Source organism: Panulirus ornatus, chromosome 57 (assembly GCF_036320965.1).
Source record: "Panulirus ornatus isolate Po-2019 chromosome 57, ASM3632096v1, whole genome shotgun sequence".
Taxonomy (NCBI): Eukaryota; Metazoa; Arthropoda; class Malacostraca; order Decapoda; family Palinuridae; genus Panulirus; species Panulirus ornatus.
Window position 1 is genome coordinate 18,258,454 of NC_092280.1, and position 12,989 is coordinate 18,271,442.

Here is a 12,989-nt window from a genome sequence, read left to right on the forward strand (position 1 = left end):
CTGCCATTTTAGAATGGCAAAAGTAGGACGGCGTTTTTGTGGCGGTGTTGGGATTCAAAAGTAGGACGGCGTTTTTGTGGTGGTGTTGGGATTCAAAAGCGTTATGAATTATTGGCACCTAATGAGGCGGATTGTCTCCTGGAAACATGTTGTGCTACATGTATAAAAAAAAAAAAATTACGTTAGAAGAAAATCATATGAATTCTTACCGAATTATGATTTCAATTTTATTTATATATATTTTCCTTTTTCCTTTCATACTATTCGCCATTGCCCGCGTTAGCGAGGTAGCGTTAAGAACAGAGGACTGGGCCTTTGAGGGAATGTCCTCACCAGGCCCCTTTCTCTGTTCCTTTTGGAAAATTAAGAAAAAAAAAAAGAGGGGAGGATTTCCAGCTCCCCCACTCCCTCCCTTTTAGTCGCCTTCTAGACACGCAGGGAATACTTGGAAAGTATTCTTTCTCCTCTATCCTCAGGGATATATATATATATATATATATATATATATATATATATATATATATATATATATATATATATATATATATATATATACTCTCACCACTCTCTTCTCCTCAACATTCTCTCTTCTTTTCAGGAAACCTCTACAAATCTTCACCTTCGCCTCCACAAGATAGTGACCAGACATCCTTCCAGCTGCCCCTCTCAGCACATTAACATCCAAAAGTCTCTCTTTTGCAAGCCTATCAATTAACATGTAATCCAATAACGCCCTCTGGCCATCTCTCCTACTCACTATGCATACTTATGTATACCTCGCTTTTTAAGCCAGGTATTCCCAATGACCAGTCCTTTTTCAGCACACAAATCCACCAGCTCTTCACCATTTCCATTTACAACACTTAACATTGCATGCACACCAATCATACCCTCAATGCCACATTACTCACCTTTGTATTCAAATCTCCCGTCACTATAGCTAGAGACTGAGTGTGAACGAGTGTGGCCTTTGTTCCTGGTGCTGCCTCGCTGGAGGGAGGGATGCTGTTTCGTGTGTAGCGGGGTGGCGACGGAATAGATGAAGCCAGCAAATACGGATATGTACATGTGTATATATGTCTGTGTATGTATATGTATGTATACGTTGAAAAGTATATGTATGTATATGTGCGTATGTGGGCGTTTATGTATATATGTGTATGTGGTGGGTTGGGCCATTCCTCGTCTTTCCTTGCGATACCTCACTAACGCGGGAGACGGCGGTTAAGCATAATAAATAATTATATATATATATATATATATATATATATATATATATATATATATATATATATATATATATATATATATATATATATATATATATATATATATATTCCTTCTTTCATACTATTCACCATTTTCCGCATTAGCGAGGTAGCGTTAAGAACAGAGGACTGGGCCTTTGAGGGAATATCCTCACCTGGCCCCCTTCTCTGTTCCTTCTTTTGGAAAATTAAAAAAAAAAAAAATGAGAGGAGAGGATTTCCAGCCCCCGCTCCCTTCCCTTTTAGTCGCCTTCAACGACACGCAGGGAATACGTGGGAAGTATTCTTTCTCCCCTATCCCCAGGGATATATATATATATATATATATATATATATATATATATATATATATATATATATATATATATATATATATATATATATATATATATATGCTTAGTACCCATTTATCGACCAGGCCCAAGGGAAGGATGAGCGCCTTGGTTGGGTGAAGGCCGATTGCCACACCCATGTGGGTCCAATCCAGAGGTGACTCATGGTCAGTAACACTCACAGCTAACCCAAGGAGGCCCGTGTGCATGTGTGTGTGTGTGTGTGTGTGTAGCGAGAGTATCATCCTTAGGCCCGCTGAGAGGCCGCAGATACCTGCGCAAAATTCCCGGGGTCTGGGAATCTGAAATAAGAATGCCTTGTAAGAATGTTAATATAGAAAAACATTGTAATTTGTTGCCATCTTGATATGCTTCCCACTGCGTGAGTGGCCCCCAGCCAGCTGCCTCTCCATGGGAGCAGAACGCCGACCCTACCGCAGGGCCCGCACTACTTATTGCTAACACTGCCCTAAAGACTGTTGGGTTATCGTGGGGAGCATGGCTCGGGCTGCTGTGGTATGGCCAGCTGTGGTATATCCAGCTACAGATGGCAAAGGCAATGGTGTGGTAGGTAGGATACTGTGGATGAGATATAGCCGTGTACATACACAGACTTCTGATAAAGGTGGCTGGGGTGTTTGGTGGTGTATTTGTTCGATTTTGTTCATCCTTATCATGGAATGCTATGGCATATCTTGGGAATTATGTAACTGATTTGATATGAATGGCTAGAGTACTGTGGTTTAGAAAAGCTAGGTTTTTACTTGTATACAGGCATGGTTTTAGTGCTAAGGACGTTTGTGTTATTATAGTTACGAGCGTTTGTGGGGTATTTTGGGATAGTAGTTAGCTAAGTCTTATGTTGTCATGCTATAATGAGGTTTTAAAACAATGATTCAATCATAACCAGATAAGAACTGCCGCAAATTTGATGTTAAGTTTAGAATACCGGTAGAGCGTGGGGTTAGTGGTGTGGCCGACCCGGGAGTTCGTAAAACACATGCCAGCCATCCGGCCAGCTCAGCTTCTGTCGTGTTCTCTGGCCACACGATTACTCCACCCTGGGGGCTGGATCGTGTTTTGGGTATTCCTGCCTTTATGCAATATTTCCACACGTTTAAGATTAGGTTATTTGCATTTGTTCCCCTTGTCTCACAAAGCTTCTTTTTATCCTATCATCGTCATACTTTTTTTTGCGTTTACAAATGAATTTTTGGGAAATCTCTTGCGACATTGTAACTTCTATTAACATTTAGATATTAGAATGTCTTGTATAAGATAATGAGAAAGTACTTTAAGTATGATCATTCATCATTATCATCATGATCAAAGGATTTTGACTTGGACACATTATCACATATTCTATATGGTTTGGATATGTGATAAAGGTAACTCGTTATGTATATTCACACTGAAGCATTACTTTTCATGGGTAAATTTACCAGAAAAAAAAAAATTCATCATAGTTCTGGGCTGGTTTATGATTAGTTTGCCCATGAAAAATTCCGTTAGGCAGTGTACGGTATTCAAAATTCTGGATTGATTAATCATCGCATTCGGATATGGATTCGTTTCATGTAGTCGTGACGTTAACATAAGTTCTATTTGGCAAAACTCGGATAATATGAATGTTTCCACACGAATGTTGATTGTATGCCATAATGGCAAAGAGATGCTCGCCTGCAGACCAAGTGGAGGGTAACATACTGCATGATCCTGCTTCCTTGAGGCTGACCAACACCCGCCCATTACCGCCCTACCTGTGTCTCCACCATGTCCAACCCTCCCCACCATCTAGTCGTCTTTTAGCTGTAGAGTTTATTCGCCATATTATAAGGTATGTAACTGCTATATCTGTCTCTCTATATATACACATGTCTTCCGCCGGGTGAGTGTTCTGTGGTTGAGCGTTACTTGTCATAAGTTTGAACTTGGCGGGGTACGTGGCGGCGGGGGGACTGAGCATGCGCACTCGCCTTTACACGTGATAAAACGGGACGTAAACAAATGTAGGGGCAACGCCGACCTGGATCAATGTGAATTTCAAATTGCATATCATCTCCACAAGCCTCACGAGTTACCACATTAATAACGGAAACCTCTGTGTACGTGTCTGACTCGTTTGGTATGAGTTAAGGGGTTAGGTTGGGCATGTGGCGGCAGGGGGGCATGGCTGAAGGCGCGTTACAAAACACTGTTGCATCTTGGATCAAATTGAAAAGTTGTTAGTGTCCAGACCAGACTCGTGGGGGCCCAGGCTGGTGGCCTCTTGAAGGGTATGTCACCGTCCTAACACGTGCACGATGCATTCTCTGGATGTGTTGCAGTTGCACTTTCAGTTAATAAATCGGGTGACTTAGTCTGTTCTACCATATAGTTCAGAAAAAAAAAATCGGTTTGTATAGTCGTAGATCAAGACGTTAATGTGTATCTGTGGCAGCTGATACATTCCTCTTCGAGTTCATGAGTTTTTTGATCCATTGGTTTTGTAGGCTGATATTCTGGTCTGATAGTGAAAATTGAAGGCTTTACAGCTTGTAAGGACATATCACCATAGGCTCACTACATTGGTCATTTGTGTGGCCTCTTGGGTGATAGCCAGAGCCACAGACTAGAAGCTTGCAAAGCCATTGAAACGTCATGCCGACCATTATGCCACATACCATCAAGATAGGGAGTAGTCACTACTTCCCAGATCTCTTTTTGGTTTTCATTGCTTCATGATTTATAGGCCCACCAGAAGACCTGATTGTCAACTTTTGTTCATCAACATCCTCATGCAGTTGCCTAAATGCATGCCGAAGGTAGGAAGATTGTGCTTTAATGCGTTGGTCATCAGGTTGTAGAAGTGAAGTTATGGAAGTGATTTGAATGATGGCCTTCGACATTGCTTTTGGATTGAAAGCATTTTGTGCACAGTGACACCACAACAGGACAAGAATGGTCAGTAATCCGATCGGGAAACATCCATCATCACCTCAGGCCTTCCTGTTTCAGATAATAAATAGATGAGATTTTGAGAAACTCTTCATGACTGTTTCTTTATGATAAACAAGGGGCTATGCCTTAAAGTTCTGAATGGCATATGCTCCCAAAAAAGTCCCCTTTCTGAATTAATCACTAAATTTAATAGGTAAGCCCCTTTATTACTACCTGTGGCACAGAAGAACATTTTGCTTCTTAACAGCATTGGCAACTTTATCCGTAATGTAAACATAGTGAATTTTGGTGCATGTCTTAAAATTTTTTAATCATCTGAGTGATGCAACAAACAACTATATAGTCCTTATCTTCCTCAGTCTTCAAATAATTAAATACACTTGGTGCTTTCCTCGTTATGAAGTTGGCTAAATGGCATACAGTGTGCCATTTGATGTTTTCCACTTTTTCCATAGCATTGTTTCATGTTTGTGTTAGGTTACAAGAAGTGGAGTTACTACAGTGCTTTGTATGTACCCTTACCCTGTTTGTCTGGTTTGAAATATTGAAAGTGTTTGGAAATTGATGTATGTTGCACATTTTGCCCACTGACATGACACTGGGTGGCCTTATTAATGAAATAATGGAAGTTAAAGGGTACTTTATCATACCCTCCTGTTTTTTACTTTAACAAAAAAAGGAACAGAGAAGGGGGCCAAGTGAGGATATTTCCTCATATACTCAGTCCTGTTTTTAACGCTACCTCGCTAAAGTGGGAAATGGCGAATAGTTTGAAAAAAAAGATTTATACTTTGTCGCCGTCTCCCATGTTAGCAAGATAGCGCAAGGAAACAGATGAAAGAATGGCCCAACCCACCCACATACACATGTATATACATACATGCCCACACACGCATATATACGTACGTATACGTTTCAACGTATACACACATATACATACACAGACATATACGTATATACACATGTACATATTCATACTTGCTGCCTTCATCCATTCCCATCCAATTCTCTTGGATGCATCTATAAAGTGCCTTGTGGAGACTGTGATAGATTTTATGTTTGTCAGACTGGTAAGGATCTTTCTGTTAGACTTAAGCAGCATAAATATAGTATAAGAACGGGACAAGAATCAAATGCCTTGTTTAATCACGTTAAAAACTATGATCATTGTATTGACTGGAGTAACGCCATCTCAGTTATTAACTCAAACTCTATTACCTAGAGCAATATCATTGAATCTTTGATTATTAGATACACAAAGAAATATAATCTTAATATTAATGATGGTCTATACAAATTAGATAACTTTATTGTTGATAAAATTTGTAAAATGATAAGTTTATGAACGCTCGTTGTATGTTTTGGACAGTCACATGTATACCAAATGGCATCCTAGCTTCGTCTCTTCGATGTATATCAACTGACTTATATTTCTCTCTTGTGTCTCCCCTGATGATGTGATTATTACACGAAAGTGCTTTTGGGAACTTATCGTGTTTAATTTCCCCCGTGGACTCGTAGGAATATATATATATATATATATATATATATATATATATATATATATATATATATATATACATATATATATATATATATATATACATATATATATATATATATATATCTTTTTTCTTTCATACTATCCGCCATTTCCTGCGTTAGCGAGGTAGCGTTAAGAACAGAGGACTGTTCATATATATATATATATATATATATATATATGTATATATATGTATATATATGTATATATATGTATATATATATATATATATATATATATATATATATATATATATATATATATATTGTTGACTGGTTGGTAAGGTTATTTAATGTATGTATGACTCATGGTGAGGTGCCTGAGGATTGGCGGAATGCGTGCATAGTGCCATTGTACAAAGGCAAAGGGGATAAGAGTGAGTGCTCAAATTACAGAGGTATAAGTTTGTTGAGTATTCCTGGCAAATTATATGGGAGGGTATTGATTGAGAGGGTGAAGGCATGTACAGAGCATCAGATTGGGGAAGAGCAGTGTGGTTTCAGAGGATGTGTGGATCAGGTGTTTGCTTTGAAGAATGTATATGAGAAATACTTAGAAAAGCAAATGGATTTGTATGTAGCATTTATGGATCTGGAGAAGGCATATGATAGAGTTGATAGAGATGCTCTGTGGAAGGTATTAAGAATATATGGTGTGGGAGGCAAGTTGTTAGAAGCACTGAAAAGTTTTTATGGAGGATGTAAGGCATGTGTACGTGTAGGAAGAGAGGATAGTGATTGGTTCTCAGTGAATGTAGGTTTGCGGCAGGGGTATGTGATGTCTCCATGGTTGTTTAATTTGTTTATGGATGGGGTTGTTAGGGAGGTGAATGCAAGAGTTTTGGAAAGAGGGGCAAGTATGAAGTCTGTTGGGGATGATAGAGCTTGGGAAGTGAGTCAGTTGTTGTTCGCTGATGATACAGACCTGGTGGCTGATTCATGTGAGAAACTGCAGAAGCTGGTGACTGAGTTTGGTAAAGTGTGTGAAAGAAGAAAGTTAAGAGTAAATGTGAATAAGAGCAAGGTTATTAGGTACAGTAGGGTTGAGGGTCAATTCAATTGGGAGGTGAGTTTGAATGGAGAAAAACTGGAGGAAGTGAAGTGTTTTAGATATCTGGGAGTGGATCTGGCAGCGGATGGAACCATGGAAGCGGAAGTGGATCATAGGGTGGGGGAGGGGGCGAAAATCCTGGGAGCCTTGAAGAATGTGTGGAAGTCGAGAACATTATCTCGGAAAGCAAAAATGGGTATGTTTGAAGGAATAGTGGTTCCAACAATGTTGTATGGTTGCGAGGCGTGGACTATGGATAGAGTTGTGCGCAGGAGGATGGATGTGCTGGAAATGATGCTGGAAATGAGATGTTTGAGGACAGTGTGTGGTGTGAGGTGGTTTGATCGAGTAAGTAACGTAAGGATAAGAGAGATGTGTGGAAATAAAAAGAGCGTGTTTGAGAGAGCAGAAGAGGGTGTTTTGAAATGGTTTGGTCACATGGAGAGAATGAGTGAGGAAAGATTGACCAAGAGGATATATGTGTCGGAGGCGGAGGGAACGAGGAGAAGAGGGAGACCAAATTGGAAGGTGGAAAGATGGAGTGAAAAAGATTTTGTGTGATCGGGGCCTGAACATGCAGGAGGGTGAAAGGAGGGCAAAGAATAGAGTGAATTGGAGCGATGTGGTATACCGGGGTTGACGTGCTGTCAGTGGATGGAATCAAGGCATGTGTATGGTGTGGGTTGGGCCATTTCTTTCGTCTGTTTCCTTGCGCTACCTCGCAAACGCGGGAGACAGCGACAAAGCAAAAAAAGAAATATATATATATATATATTTGCTTTGAAGAATGTATGTGAGAAATACTTAGAAAAGCAAATGGATTTGTATGTAGCATTTATGGATCTGGAGAAGGCATATGGTAGAGTTGATAGAGATGCCCTGTGGAAGGTATTAAGAATATATGGTGTGGGAGGCAAGTTGTTAGAAACAGTGAAAAGTTTTTATGGAGGATGTAAGGCATGTGTACGTGTAGGAAGAGAGGAAAGTGATTGGTTCTCAGTGAATGTAGGTTTGCGGCAGGGGTGTGTGATGTCTCCATGGTTGTTTAATTTGTTTATGGATGGGGTTGTTAGGGAGGTAAATGCAAGAGTTTTGGAAAGGGGCAAGTATGAAGTCTGTTAGGGATGAGAGAGCTTGGGAAGTGAGTGAGTTGTTGTTCGCTGATGATACAGACCTGGTGGCTGATTCATGTGAGAAACTGCAGAAGCTGGTGACTGAGTTTGGTAAAGTGTGTGAAAGAAGAAAGTTAAGAGTAAATGTAAATAAGAGCAAGGTTATTAGGTACAGTAGGGTTGAGGGTCAAGTCAATTGGGAGGTAAGTTTGAATGGAGAAAAACTGGAGGAAGTAAAGTGTTTTAGATATCTGGGAGTGGATCTGGCAGCGGATGGAACCATGGAAGCGGAAGTGGATCATAGGGTGGGGGAGGGGGCGAAAATCCTGGGAGCCTTGAAGAATGTGTGGAAGTCGAGAACATTATCTCGGAAAGCAAAAATGGGTATGTTTGAAGGAATAGTGGTTCCAACAATGTTGTATGGTTGCGAGGCGTGGACTATGGATAGAGTTGTGCGCAGGAGGATGGATGTGCTGGAAATGATGCTGGAAATGAGATGTTTGAGGACAGTGTGTGGTGTGAGGTGGTTTGATCGAGTAAGTAACGTAAGGATAAGAGAGATGTGTGGAAATAAAAAGAGCGTGTTGAGAGAGCAGAAGAGGGTGTTTTGAAATGGTTTGGTCACATGGAGAGAATGAGTGAGGAAAGATTGACCAAGAGGATATATGTGTCGGAGGCGGAGGGAACGAGGAGAAGAGGGAGACCAAATTGGAAGGTGGAAAGATGGAGTGAAAAAGATTTTGTGTGATCGGGGCCTGAACATGCAGGAGGGTGAAAGGAGGGCAAAGAATAGAGTGAATTGGAGCGATGTGGTATACCGGGGTTGACGTGCTGTCAGTGGATGGAATCAAGGCATGTGTATGGTGTGGGTTGGGCCATTTCTTTCGTCTGTTTCCTTGCGCTACCTCGCAAACGCGGGAGACAGCGACAAAGCAAAAAAAGAAATATATATATATATATATTTGCTTTGAAGAATGTATGTGAGAAATACTTAGAAAAGCAAATGGATTTGTATGTAGCATTTATGGATCTGGAGAAGGCATATGATAGAGTTGATAGAGATGCCCTGTGGAAGGTATTAAGAATATATGGTGTGGGAGGCAAGTTGTTAGAAACAGTGAAAAGTTTTTATGGAGGATGTAAGGCATGTGTACGTGTAGGAAGAGAGGAAAGTGATTGGTTCTCAGTGAATGTAGGTTTGCGGCAGGGGTGTGTGATGTCTCCATGGTTGTTTAATTTGTTTATGGATGGGGTTGTTAGGGAGGTAAATGCAAGAGTTTTGGAAAGGGGCAAGTATGAAGTCTGTTAGGGATGAGAGAGCTTGGGAAGTGAGTGAGTTGTTGTTCGCTGATGATACAGACCTGGTGGCTGATTCATGTGAGAAACTGCAGAAGCTGGTGACTGAGTTTGGTAAAGTGTGTGAAAGAAGAAAGTTAAGAGTAAATGTAAATAAGAGCAAGGTTATTAGGTACAGTAGGGTTGAGGGTCAAGTCAATTGGGAGGTAAGTTTGAATGGAGAAAAACTGGAGGAAGTAAAGTGTTTTAGATATCTGGGAGTGGATCTGGCAGCGGATGGAACCATGGAAGCGGAAGTGGATCATAGGGTGGGGGAGGGGGCGAAAATCCTGGGAGCCTTGAAGAATGTGTGGAAGTCGAGAACATTATCTCGGAAAGCAAAAATGGGTATGTTTGAAGGAATAGTGGTTCCAACAATGTTGTATGGTTGCGAGGCGTAGGCTATGGATAGAGTTGTGCGCAGGAGGATGGATGTGCTGGAAATGAGATGTTTGAGGAGAATGTGTGGTGTGAGGTGGTTTGATCGAGTAAGTAACGTAAGGGTAAGAGAAATGTGTGGAAATAAAAAGAGCGTGGTTGAGAGAGCAGAAGAGGGTGTTTTGAAATGGTTTGGGCACATGGAGAGAATGAGTGAGGAAAGATTGACCAAGAGGATATATGTGTCGGAGGTGGAGGGAACGAGGAGAAGTGGGAGACCAAATTGGAGGTGGAAAGATGGAGTGAAAAAGATTTTGTGTGATCGGGGCCTGAACATGCAGGAGGGTGAAAGGAGGGCAAGCAATAGAGTGAATTGGATCGATGTGGTATACTGGGGTTGACGTGCTGTCAGTGGATTGAATCAGGGCATGTGAAGCGTCTGGGGTAAACCATGGAAAGCTGTGTAGGTATGTATATTTGCGTGTGTGGACGTATGTATATACATGTGTATGGGGGTGGGTTGGGCCATTTCTTTCGTCTGTTTCCTTGCGCTACCTCGCAAACGCGGGAGACAGCGACAAAGCAAAAATATATATATATATATATATATGTGTGTATGTATGTATGTATATATATTTGATTCCTGGGGATAGGGGAAAAAGAATACTTCCCATGTATTCCCTGCTTGTTATAGGCGACTAAAAGGAAATGGAATGGGGGGCTGGAAATCCTCCCCTCTCGTTTTTAACTTGCCAAAAGAAGGAACAGAGAAGGGGGCTAAGTGAGGATATTCCCTCAAAGGCTCAGTTCTCTGTTCCTAATGCTACCTCGCTAAAGAGGGAAATGGCGAATAGTATGAAAAAGAAATATATTTTATTATACTAGTCGCTGTCTCCCGCGTTAATGAGGTAGCGCAAGGAAACAGACAAAAGAATGGCCAACCCATCCACATACACATGTATGTACATAAATGCCCACACACACGCACATATACGTACCTGTACATTTCATTGTATACATACATATACATACAGACTTAAACTTATATACACGTGTACACATCCACACTTGCTGCCTTCATCCATTCCCGTCACCACCCTGCCACACATGAAATGGCACCCCCTCCCCCCATGCACACGAGGTAGTGCTAGGAAAAGACACCATTTGTTCACACTCACTCTCTATATATTTTTATCATTATACTTAATTGCCGTTTCGTGCATCAGTGAGGTAGCGCCAGGAAGCAGATGAAGAATGGTCCATCCACTCATGTACACATGTGCACATAAACACCCACATATGCACATATATGTCCCTATACATATCAACATATACATACATATACATACACATATGCAGACACCACATACATACACAAGTACATATTCATATTTGCTTGCCTTCATCCATTCCTGTTTCTACCCCCACAGGAAAGCAGCATTGCTATCCCCTGCTTCAGCCAGGCAGTGCCAGGAATACAGACAAAAAAGCCACATTTGTTCACACTCAGTCTCTAGCTGTCGTGTGTAATGCACCGAAACCACAGCTCCCTATCCATATCCAGGCCCCATAGACCTTTCCATAGTTTACCCCAGATGCTTCACATGCCCTGGTTCAGTCCATTGACAGCACCTTGACCCTGGTATACCAAATTGTTCTAATTCACTCTATTCCCTGCATGTCTGTCACCCTCCTGTGTGTTCAGGTCCCGATTGCTGAAAATCCTTTTCACTCCATCTTTCCACCTCCAATTTGGTTTCCTGCTTCTCCTTGTTGCCTTCACCTCTGACACATATATCCTCTTTGTTAATCTTTCCCCTCTCATTCTCTCCATATGTCCAAACCATTTCAATACACCCTCTTCTGCTCTCTCAAGTACACACTTTTTTATTTCCACACATCTTTCTTACCCTTTCATTACTTGATCAAACCACTTCACACTACATTGTCCTCAAACATTTCATTTCCAACACATCGACCCACAACCATATCTATAGCCCATTACCTCGCAACCATATAGCATTGTTGGAACTACTATCCTTTCAAACATACCTATTTTCACACTCCGAAATAATGTTCTACTTTCCACAAATTCTTCAGTGTTTCCAGAACCTCCTTCCCCTCCCCCACCCTTTGACTCACTTCCACTTCCATGGTTACATTCACTGCTACATCCACTCCCAGATGTCTAAAACACTTCACTTACTACAATTTTTCTCCATTAAAACTCATATCCCAACTAACTTGTCCCTCAACCCTGCTGAACCTTGCTCTTATTCACATTTACTCTCAACTTTCGCCTTTCACACACTTTTCCAAACTCAGTCACCATTTTCTGCAGTCTCTCACTTGAATCAGCCACCAGCACTGTATCATTGGCAAACAACAACTGACTTGCTTCCCAGGCCCTCTCATTCCCAACAGACTGCATACTCACCACTCTCCAAAACTCTTGCATTTACCTGTTTAATTACCCCATCCATAAACAAACAACTGTGGGTACAACACACACCTCTGCCGTAGACCGACTTTCATTGGGAACCAATCATTCTCATCTCTTCCTACTTGTACACATGCCTGAAACCTTTGATAAAAGCTTCTCTGCCCCTTCTTACCTTCCACACTATATACTCTTAAGACTTTCCACAAAGCATCATTACCTACCCTATTATATGCCTTCTCCAGATCCATGAATGCCACATACAAATCCTTCTGCTTCTCTTAAGTATTTCCCACACACATTCTTCAAAGCAAACACCTGATCTGCACATCCTCTACCACTTCTGAAACCACACTGCTCCTCCCCAATCTGATGCTTTGTACAAGCCTTCTTCCTCTCGATCAATACCCTCCCATACAATTTTCCAGGAATACTCAACAAACTTATACCTCTGTAGTTTGAAGACTCACCTTTATCACCTTTATCAATGGCACTATACATGCATTCTGCCAGTCCTCATGTTTGATTCATTAATAGTGGTATTCCCTCTGTGGCTCAGTCCCCATATGTGCTAAATTATTTATTTCATAC

At 41.1% G+C, this 12,989-nt stretch overlaps 1 protein-coding gene across 4 annotated transcripts in view; it reads left to right on the forward strand.

Annotated features, from left to right (window-relative positions):
- The first annotated feature begins 3,311 nt into the window (after positions 1 to 3,311).
- Positions 3,312 to 12,989, forward strand: part of LOC139766208 (selenocysteine lyase-like) — a 66,344-nt gene continuing 56,666 nt past the window's right edge. The window contains exon 1 of one of the 4 annotated variants that reach the window (XM_071694513.1): positions 3,312 to 3,437. The gene's annotated coding sequence lies outside the window, so the exon portion shown is untranslated. The other 3 variants (XM_071694509.1, XM_071694510.1, XM_071694511.1) reach the window with 3 other exon arrangements.